This window comes from Meriones unguiculatus, chromosome 16 (assembly GCF_030254825.1).
Source record: "Meriones unguiculatus strain TT.TT164.6M chromosome 16, Bangor_MerUng_6.1, whole genome shotgun sequence".
Lineage (NCBI taxonomy): Eukaryota > Metazoa > Chordata > Mammalia > Rodentia > Muridae > Meriones > Meriones unguiculatus.
The window spans coordinates 49,445,645-49,453,206 of NC_083363.1; the positions used below are offsets into that span (position 1 = coordinate 49,445,645).

The following is a 7,562-nucleotide window of genomic DNA, read 5'->3' on the forward strand; positions in this document are numbered from 1 at the left end:
AATATGAATGAAGTAGTTTTTTTTTTTTTTTAATCATTTGTGGAATAGATTGAGGAACATTAGTGATAGATCTTCTTTAAGGGCCTGGTAGAGTTGAGATGAACAAGGAGGATACCAATGAACATCCCACACTATACAAGGAAAAACCCACAGTATTTATATAAGCATTACATATAATGTGTGTGTGTGTAAATGAAGAAAGCACAGAGCGGGAGAAATGGTCTCCCCAGCACTCTAATGGTTGCCCAGTGTCAAATGGTCAGCTATGAAAACACATATACAAATAACACTGTACAGACTTATCAACAAATGTGTGTGTGTGTGTGTGTGTGTGTGTGTGTGTGTACAAATACATATATCCTCCAAAAACAACTAGTGAAAAAAGATGAGAGTGGGGAAAGGTATGGTTTGAAGGGAGGAAAAGGAAGGAAGAAATTAAATCTCAATAATAAGAAAGAAATTTAAAAATAACCACGTTTTAGTTTGAACTAACAATTATCTTTTTCTTCTTTTTACTCAAATAACTTCTTCTATCTTACTGCTTATTCTGGAGCTATGTAAAATTTTCATCCCAGTTTTATATAATTTTAGTAAGTTGTTTGTTTCTATAAATCTATTGATTTTCCAATTTGGGGTTTGTTAGTTATCCACTAGTGAGTTTTCCATATTTTCCTGATGTCTGCTGTAATCTATCCCTTTTCATTTCTAATCTTACTAATTCCTGTCTGTTGGTGTCTTTGACTAAGGGCTTATCACTATTATTCCTCAAAAAATAAACCTCCTCTTTCACTGATTCTTTGTGATGATTTTTTTTAAATTTCTGTTACATTAACTGAAGTTCATTGATACCGTAAAACACATTATATTACTAGACTTTGAAGTGAGAAAAAAATTTGCTAAATCCTGGACCAACCTGGGGCTAAAAATGAGTTCAGCCACATGCTCAGACATATAACAGCACTGAGAGGAACTTTTGCTTAGCTGTACTGTTCTGCTCCTGTAACAACTAAGATTTCTCCTCCCTGATCAAACAGAAATACCATGGTAACACAATGGTGCTCTATTCTTACTAAAATTCATATCCACACCACATGCTGGAGAGGATGTGGAGAAAGGAGAACCCTCCTCCATTGCTGGTGGGAATGTAAATTTCTGCAACCGCTTTGGAAATCAATTTGGTGCTTTTTCAGACAATAGGAATAGTGCTACCTCAAGATCCAGCTATACTACTCCTAGGCATATATCCAAAATATGCTCAAGTATAGAACAAGGATATTTGCTCAACCATGTTTGTAGCAGCTCTATTCATAATAGCCAGAATCTGGAACCAACCCAAATGTCTCTCAATGGAGGAATGGATACAGAAATTGTGGTACATTTGCATAATGGAATACTACTCAGCAATTAAAAACAATGAAATCATGAATTTTGCAGGCAAATGGTGGGAACTAGTAAAGATTATCCCGAGTGAGGTAATCCAGAAGCAGAAAGACACATATGGTATATAGTCACTTATGAGGGGATATTAGAATATAATATAGGATAATCATACTAACATCTGTACACCTGAAGAAGCTAAGAAAGAAGGAGGACCCTGGGTAAGATGATCAATTCTCATTTAGAAAGGCAAATGGGATAAACATTGGAAGAGGGAGAAAACAGGGAACAGGACAGCAGCCTACCACAGAGGGCCTCTGAAAGACTCTACCCATCAGGGTATTAAAGCAGATACTGAGACTAATAGCCAAACTTTGGGCAGAGTGCAGGGAATCTTATGAAAGAAGGGGGGAACAGAAAGACCTGGAGGGGACAGGAGTTCAACAAGGAGAGCAACAAAACCAACATATCTGGGCACAGGGGTCTTTTCTGAGACTGATACTGCAACCAAGGACCATTCATGAAGATAACCTTGAACCCCTGCATAAATGTAGCCAATTGCAGCTCAGTCTCCAAGTGGGTGTCCTAGAAAGAGGAACAGGGGCTATCTCTGATATGAACTCAGGGGCTAACTCTTTGATCACCTCCCCCTGGGGGAGGGGAGCAGCCTTACCAGGCTACAGAGGAAGACAATGCAACCAGTCCTGAAGAGACCTGATAGGTTAGGGACAGATACAAGGGGAGGTACTCCTCCTGTATCAGTGGACTGGGGGAGGGGTGTGGGAGGAGAAGAGGGAGGGAGGGTGAGTTTGGGAGGGGTTCAGGGAGGAGGCTGCAGCTGTGATACAAAATGAATAAATTGTAATAAATAAAAAATAAATTAATTAAAAAATAATGAAGAAATCTCATACTAATAACAGAACACCAGAAAGCTCTAGAAAAACAACAAAAAAAATCACACCTGAAATAAGTAGACATCTATAAATACCCAAACCAAAAAGTGAAATCAGTAAATTAGAAACTATTAAACAATAACAGAACAATAGAAAGAAACAAGGAAACATACTTGGTTCTTTGAGAAAATTAGTAAGACTGACAGACTGTTGCATGAATTAACTAAAAGGTAGAGACAGAACAACCAAATTAATAAAATTAGAGTTGAGAAGGGGACATAACAACAAACACAGAGGAAACTGAAAGAATTATAAAGACATACTTGAAAAACCTGTGCTCCATCAAATTGAACAGATCTAAAAGAAATAGATATTTTTCTTGATAAATATCACTTACCAAAGTTAAATCAAGATCATATAAGCAATTCAAATAGACCCATAACCCCTAATGAATTACATACAATAATTAAAATTTTCCAAACAAAAAAAACCCAGGGCCAGATGATTTTAGAACAGTATTCTATTAGACATTCATAGATTTAACAACAATAGGCCTCAACTTATTTCGGAAAACAGAAACAGAAAGAACATTGCCCAGATTTTTCCATGAGCCCACAGTTACTCTGATACACAAACCACATAAAGACTCAACAAATGAAGAAAATTACAGAACATTATCCCTTATGAACATTACTTTAAAATGCTCAATAAAATACTTGCAAATCAAATCCAAGAATGTATCAAAAAGACCACCTACCATGACCAGTAGTCTTCATCCCAGGGATGCAGGGATGTCTAAATATACATAAATATTTAAATCTAATCCACCATAAAATACACTGATAGGGGAGGTCCTGCTCCCCTTCTGTCTGACTCTACCCTATCAGGTCTCGTCAGGACTGGCTGCATGTTTTCCTCTGTGGTCTGGCAAGGTTGTACTGCCCCCCACCCCAGGGCGGAGGGGATCAGAGAGCCTGCCACTGAGTTCATGTCACCCTATCAGTGGACTACTGGAGGGGCATAGGAGAAGAAGAGGGAGAAAAGGAGAGAATATTGGGAGGAGATGAAGGAAGGGGCTAAGGCAGGAATACAGAGTTAATAAATTGTGTAACAAATAATAAATAAAAAATTAAAAATTTTAAATAAAAATGTTCAGCTGTTACTTATTAGGTTGAAATTAATTTTGTCTATCTAGACTGACATGTGTTTGATTAGGATTCATATAAAATAAAGGCTTAAAAGTGTGAAAAAATACACTGAAAGAAAAAAAAATGCACATGGTCATCTCATTAGAAAAGGCCTTTGACAAAATGCAGCACCCCTCCATAATCAAAGTCATAGAGAGATTAGTGATGCACCATATACTCTTTCTTTCTGACTGTTTCCCACAATTCAGAATGGATGATAAGACCTTGCTAGCCAACCCTAATTATTCAGAGGGTTAATAGGGCATTAGTAACTTTACTGCTTTGATCTTTCCAGCTGCTTTTATTTATTTGTTTGTTTGCTTGCTTGTTTTCTGAAAAGTTAAAAAATTGCTTAATTTTTTTTATTCCTGGCACACTACCACAATTTACAGGGCAATATATTTGATGTAACGGAAAAAAAACAAAGCTACAACAGATTAAAAAAAAAAAAAAAAAAAAAAAAAAAACACTAAGGAATGTATCCCTAATTGACACTACGTTGCATTAACCAATAGCTGCAGGTTTTGCAAACTGTGGCTGTGACAGTCCTGAACCAGAAGGGTTTCCTGTTTAAGGTGCTGCAACTTTTCTGATTATGGATCATCACTCCTCCTTGGCAGATGTTTACAGTTCCTCTAATGCGGCTGGGATGACTGTGTCTAAGTAACCTGCAGCTTTACTGAAAACACCTGTTCTCTCTCCTGATAAAAACTGTAGTCTTTCCTGCTGTTTTTGGTTTTTTAACCTTCTGCTACCACATCCACCATGAGATCCACAGCCACCACCACAGGGACTGGGGCCATAATTTGATTGCTGTTGTCCACGGTAATTTCCAAAGTCATTACAGTTCCCACTACCACCATAGTTACCTCCACCAAAATTTCCTCCCTCATTGGAATGGTCATCTCCTCTTCCTGCTCCTCCTCCTCTGCCATATCCACCACCTTGTTTCCACATCCTGGTCCAGTACCATCATAGCCTTCCCTACTATCATAACGAAGACCACCACCATCGTTGCCACCATTACCTCCAAATCCGTTATATCTACCATCACCCTCTCCATAGCTACCTCTGCTGCCACTACCTCCTCCTCATATACCTCCTCTTCCACCAAGGTGTCCACCACGACCAAAGTCACCGCCACCACCTCCCAAAGCTCCACCACGACCCATAGAGTTGCCAGGTCCACCTCCACGACCTCTCAGTGATACAGCAGACCATGTCTCTTGTTTAGAAAGGGCCCTTTCCCCTTCACAATTATGCCCAATAATAGTGTGGTATTTCTGAACAATTTTATCAACTGTGTCATGATCACGAAAAGTTACAAAAGCAAATCCTCTTTTCCACCCTGCCTGTCTTCCATAACTACTATGGTTTCAATCTTGCCATGCTTTTCAAAGTCGTCTGTCAGACCATATTCTTCTCTATCTTCTTTAATACTACCAACAATTTTTTTTTTCTTCACCATTACAGAGGTGTCACAGAATCCTCTCTAGAAACAGCTTTCTGTGGTTCCACCACAAACCCATCCACCTTGTGTGGCCGGGCACCCATTGCAGCATCCACCTCTTCCACTCAAGAGTAGGTCACAAAACCAAAGCCCCTGGAACGTTTTGTTTGGGGATCTCTCATCACCACATGGTCTCTAAGTGTTCCCCGTTTCTCAGAATGTTCTCTTAAACTGTCGTCCATGGTTTCAAAGCTCAGACCACCCATAAACAGCTTCCTTGGCTCTTCTGGTTCAATTGGATCATGGCCTTCCTTCCCATGATCCAATTGGGTGGTGTATATGGCCTGAGTCAGGCTGGGGCAACTGGGCAGAGGTTTTATCTCCATTTTGAGACCAGACTCCCCTTCTTCCAATTCGAGCTCAAAGCTTAAGAATAACCAGTGCGGTTCTGCTCAGAATCAGAGATATAAAGTGTTGTATTATGCTAACAAATGCTTCTACTATAATAATAGTAAATAATAACAAAAATACACATGGCTGGCTGAACACAAGTGTGTCTGCCTACAATTTCTTTAGCATTTGCTACTTGTATTTTGGGATGTGATCGCCACTGAATAACTCACACTTACTTTATATTCTTTCCCTCATACTGTAAGAAATCTGACCTGAGATAACTTAACGTTTTTAACTCTAGCCTCAAAGTTTCTATTTGGGCTGTGAACAAGATAGATGTTGCACATAGATTCTTCATAATTCATAATCCCAGACAGTTCTTTTCAGATACATAGAGAAGACAAAACAAAAGAACTCATATATCAAGAAACATAAGTTAAAAATTACTTTTGTTATTGATCTCCACAGATTTTTAATGTCTCTCTTCCACTTACTTGAAAAAAAATACTGGTAGGTTGGAAAAGTAGCTAGTTGGAAGCTGTTCATGTTAACTGATGTCAAGTGTTACGATAGAGATATTGATTTCCTGTAATTAAATTTAGAGGAATAGAAAATTTGCGAGGGATTTTGTCCCCTATTATAGTTTTATAAGTTGCATTTTATTTAATATCTACTAAATTGCTAGTGTTGAATCCCCTGGCAGCAAGTTCTGCTGGCTTACTACACTTTAAGAAAAAACTTGTTTATGAGTATATGTGTCTGTGTGAGTGTATACATATGTGCGTGTGGTACATATGTATGTGGGTAGACATATGCGTGTCTTTGTGACCGTGGAGACAGGAGTATGGGATCAGTTTTCCTATCCTGTCACTCTGTACTGTTCCCTTAGAGGCAGGATCTCTCCTTGGCCCTGTAGCTTTCATTTTACAGCTCTGCTAGAATCCAAGAAGCTATGAAACAGAAACAATGAGTGCTGGGCAATGAAGACTAATCTACTATAGTGTCTAAATATTAACCCAGGGATTCTTCTGAACTTTTCCTAAAGGATCAGCATGTTCTAATGATGTTAGTCTAGGGATGAGAAACTGATGTATTCTAAAGGCTGCTCTTGTGTTTGGAAGGCATTTTTTTCTTTCCTTGCTCCTTCAGATTTTAGCATCCATGTTTTAGCTCCCCTCAATGTGCTTCCTGCATCAACTCTCTCCAAATAAAGTAGCACAGGGTGAATGTGGGTTCATCCCATTTTAAAAGGTCATCATGGGAATATAGAGCCACCAAGAGGAGACACAAAGTATATGCTTAAAGAAATGTTATGCAATTTTCCTTAAAATAGTATCACACATTCTGCAGTAAGAAAATGCAACAGTCCTTTAACTAAGTTTAACTTAATATCCTAAAAAAATCTTTGAAGAGTATAAGAAACAAATTCTGCAGATACAAATTTTCTTTGTGAACAACTTTTAAATTTTCCAATATATATCTGCCTTCTCTTTCTCTTGTCTTGTTCTCCAGGCAGTTTCTGGACTTACTATGCTTACTGTGTACTATCGATGCAAGGTTCCTTTAATTAAACCCATTAACAAGAAAAACAGATTCCTTTTGCTCGAATAAATGTGTAGGTATTCTCTCTGCTTTTCATGCTTCCCTGACATTTTTCTCTTCCTACATTGTTCATGTGGAATTCATTACATTGACACCTTAAATCTTGTTTTAGTGAGAGGGCATTATCTGGAAAGTAGTAACTCCGGTAACTACATTGAATTAATAGGGATCTCATTGCCAAAGAACTATTTTTCTAGTGTGTATCATTGATACTAATGGCCATTTCAAGACACGTTTATAGCAATAAATATAATAGAAAAAAGATGTAATGAATCAATATATATGCTTTTAAAAGCATTTCTTTTTGCCTTTCCTACCTCTCCTAATCTGGCTTCTTCTACTACAGATTAATCTACATTTTTCTTTTGTAATTTTCCCTAACATAGTTTTGAAATATGAATTTCATGTTGCCAGTATAAACTTTCTGTTTTATAACTCATAATTTACTAACTAAAAGATCTATGATTGGGAGCTTGAGATGAGCAAAAGCCATAGAAATGCCAGGATGAAAGAAAGTGGACAATGACACAAATGAAACTTGGAAAACTGGAGTTCATAGGATTTTCCACATTGGAGATTGATTTCAGTCTTCCACTTGATGACTTTTTCTTTTTTTTTTATTGAAAACAGACTTATCTCTCATAAAATACATCACCCACA

General features: G+C 37.8%; 1 pseudogene; it reads right to left on the minus strand.

Moving 5' to 3' along the window:
- Positions 1 to 4,081: 4,081 nt before the first annotated feature.
- On the minus strand, positions 4,082 to 5,218 carry LOC110558101 (heterogeneous nuclear ribonucleoprotein A3-like; annotated as a pseudogene).
- Between the last annotated feature and the right edge of the window lie 2,344 nt (positions 5,219 to 7,562).